Genomic DNA, 3,678 nt, shown 5'->3' on the forward strand with positions numbered 1-3,678 from the left:
TCAGAATCAGGTGGAGAAGGGATGTTTTGCTTCAAGGTTTAGGCAAAAGTTTTCCCTCATTCCCATTTGCTCAGGTGGTTATTAATGAATTAGCAAGCTAATATACACTATACCTCCAGAGTTCCCCCAGATCCCAATGGACCACTCCATAAAACACTTACAGATGCTACTGACTGTCAGAAATGGTTCCCAAGCAGTCTGAACTCTGGCTATCCCTAAAATAACCAAAAATACCCAAGTTTTGTGGAAGTTCTCCAAGTTTTGGCCATCACCTCAGCAGGGAAACACTGCTACCCAATATAAGACACCAAGTATTGTGTTTCCCATCCTGCCTGGATGGTTTGCAGTTTGAAAGGAAGAAAAAAAAGTCCAAAATAATGTGCCAGACAAAACTTTAAAGGCATTTTTGTTTAAGGTAATTATGATCTCTATTTATGCCTATTAAATTACAAAGATTAATATTAAAGAACACACAAAAACTGCCAGAAGGCAACACCTGAACTGTGTATGCTTAACACCAGCACTGCTTCTAAAGTAGCTGCTCACTCATCTCCTTAGAGCTGCCTGGATAATTGCAACTTTTTTGTCTAGAGGAGTTCATTTGAAATGGAAGAGAGCTGCCATTTCCTATTCCCCAGCCTGGGAATGCTGGGTGCACTTTGATCCCTTGTTTACACACCATACTTCTGATAATGCCTCACAGCAAGATGAGATTTTGGTCACCTAAGTACAGTGAGATGTTTGCTGTCACCACAGTTGTGCCAGCTTTTCCATCAAATCCTGCACACATGGAAATGCCAGAGCTTTCCTGACTCACAAATAGCTGTAGATAAACTAAAGTGTATTTTATTATTTGTATTAATTGGCTATAAAGCTCATGGGAGTACTGACATTTACCTTCATAATTTTCTTTTCAAACTTCCTCACAAGTTTGTGATGAGGTGAGTATGAAAAAGACCTCTACAAATTTTATGCAAATTAAGCAAAGAAAATCTTACCCTCAAGTTGCAAGAAAGTATTAGAAAATAAATTGCATATTGGTCTGCAAGATAGACAGCAAAAATCTTCATTTTAACATGCTCCAAGCCTCCCAGACCTGAACCCAGGAAAAACTAATATTTTTGTCCATTTTTACAGGAACTGGCAGCATGGTGTAAATTTCTGAGGAGTAATACTGATTTTTTGAGTGCTATTAGCAGCTTCTTCAAGCCAAAGTTGGAAGAAAAAGGAGAAACCAAGAGAGAAGCTTGGCATCTCCTGTCCCTCAGCTTGAGCTGGAAGCCTCAGTTATGAGAACAGGATGGGTAATAAATAGCTCTGTCCAAGTCTCATGTGGACGAACATGATTAAAAAGATAGCACATCCCTCAGCACATCCCTTTGGTTCCTCACTAATGAGGCACAGCCACATATCCAGCACTGATGGGGATTTATTGAATGCCAGAACCTCAAATCCTGCTGCAGCCACTGATTTAATCTGCCCACAGTTCCCTTGTGAGGAGCTACCCACACTTGGTACCACAGGCACAGGAGGAACAGTTGGATTCTCCCCACACCTTCCTGGGGGTGTGGCACTCACACCTGAAGGGTTTTGGGGTGCTGCAAGGGATGGTGGCCAGGCTCACACCTAGAGAGCAAAGATGTGGAGAAGCACCTGGGAATCCTTGGGGTATCCCATGGAGAAATGAGCAGGGCCTCTCCTCAGATACTTGATACAGCAATGTTTACCTGGCCCATCCAAATGCAGAGCCTGCAAACTTCCAGTAAGTTACTAGAAAGGAGAAAATAAATTATTTTCCAGTTTCATTTTGAGTTTGTGTAAAAAGAAAGGCTCCTGCATTGTTTGTCTCATTAAGAGCTCCCTTCTGATAACCTCCCTTCAATCACTGCTCACCAGAGGCTCCAACTGCTCCTTCCTCAGGATTTCTACCTGCAGGTAGTTAAAACGACCCTGACAGCCCCTAAACTTTTCAAATGCCTGCTTCAAGGCTGCCATCAGTTTGCAGTTTTTCTTCCCCCAGCTGACCAGGCGAGGCAGAAATTCTAGAACTGCAGCAGCAGATCACTGCAGAGCAGGGGGAGGTACGAAGCCTTCCTCTCAAGCACCCCTCTGTCCCCTTCCCAGCCTCTCCCTGAGGCTCATTCCAGCCTGTTCACAAATCAGAGGTAACTGACAGCAGCAAATACGCCCCATAAATCTCCATCTCCCACTGGGGAGGTGCTGTGGTGGGGAGCACATGTGAGCCAGAGGTCAGCGCGGTGCTCCTCAGCTCCCACCTGCAGAGCCCAGATGTGCCTCCATGTGCTGGGGACCACATCCAAGAGAGAACCCACCCTGGCCACAAGGGCAATCTGAGATTTCAAAATTATGGCTGAAAGGTCAAAATTGGGTGGTCTAACCGGGCCACTTTCAAGAATTCAATCTTGACTGGACCCTCTCTGATGCTTGTCTTCTCAAAAGAAGGTTGCTTACTACTTTGCTTCAGAGCACATTTTGACACCTTTAAGAATTAAATCTTGACTACATCCTTCAGTGCTCATCTTCTCAAAAGCAGGCCACTGGTAAGTGCCCTTCAGAGCAGGTTTTGATGCTACATGTGTTGGTTTGTAATTCCTGGTGAGGGAGGGAGCTGCACCGTTCTGCATTACCCCGACAGCTTTCTTACACAATGGCTAGAGCACAGCACACAGGTAGTTTTAATACCACCTGCTGTGCTGAAGTTAATGGGAACTATGATTATAAATCCACAGAGACATGAAAAACAGTGCTGAACCAATAAATTAGAACAAAGTGTTAAGTAAGAAAAATCCCCAAAGCGCTGTGAGCGGGCTGGAGCCCTTCAGTGAAATGATCTGCTTCAATGGATGATTAAATTACCAAAAATGGGGTGGGGGTAAAAGTTGAATGTCTTAACACAATTTTTAACATCAAAGGGCTTTCATTTTGCCAGAAAAGAACCCTCAGCACCTGCAGAATGGCGTCAAAACAAATTAAGTGGTTGCCACCACGCTGCCATTAACCAAATTCTAGCCATTTGTAATGTATAGAAACTCGACTGACCAACTTTTTTTTTTAGTAATTACTTTCTCCACTCTGTGTACCTGCCTAGGTACTTCACTTTAATAAATTATAGCTTCTGCTCAGGATATAACATGATGAAAACAGCAAGTTTCTACAAACTTTGTTTTACAAACACAAGATATTAATTTGCTTCATATGGGACCATGCAGCATTATTTCAACTGAAGATAATTTCCCAAATCCTACACCATAAATTCAAGCCATTAATGAACATAGCACATTCACATCTCCTTTAAAAGTTCTCTATGTGACTAATTAATGAAGCTGGGAGGAAATAGTATAAACAGCTTCCTGGGGACTAAAACAAATCACGGAGACATTAGATAAAGGTTATTTTTCTTTTGACAGCACCAGAATGACTTCGCCCTGCATTGCTGAGGTGAGTGTTCAAGCACAGCTCCCTCTCAAAATGAGAAACTGACCCACAAAGAGGTTGGTTTTGGTTCTAATGCTGTGGCCAAGTGAATATTTTCTTTTTCATTATTCCTATTTCTGCTTTGGGTCAAGATCAGGTGTCACAATCACACAATACCAAGTGAGAAGCTGTCATTTCAGAGTAATTAATGCAAGAAACTGTTTAAAATTTCTTACTGGATTT

The 3,678-nt window shown here is 42.6% G+C and overlaps 1 long non-coding RNA gene across 1 annotated transcript; it reads left to right on the forward strand.

The window, feature by feature from the left end:
* Window positions 1-1,103: 1,103 nt before the first annotated feature.
* Window positions 1,104-3,447, forward strand: LOC134419035 (uncharacterized). The gene is made up of 3 exons (XR_010027943.1): window positions 1,104-1,304; window positions 2,534-2,561; window positions 3,429-3,447. It is a non-coding gene; the product is annotated as an uncharacterized LOC134419035 (long non-coding RNA).
* Window positions 3,448-3,678: the final 231 nt, after the last annotated feature.

This window comes from Melospiza melodia, chromosome 5 (genome assembly GCF_035770615.1).
Source record: "Melospiza melodia melodia isolate bMelMel2 chromosome 5, bMelMel2.pri, whole genome shotgun sequence".
In the NCBI taxonomy this organism is placed as follows: Eukaryota; Metazoa; Chordata; class Aves; order Passeriformes; family Passerellidae; genus Melospiza; species Melospiza melodia.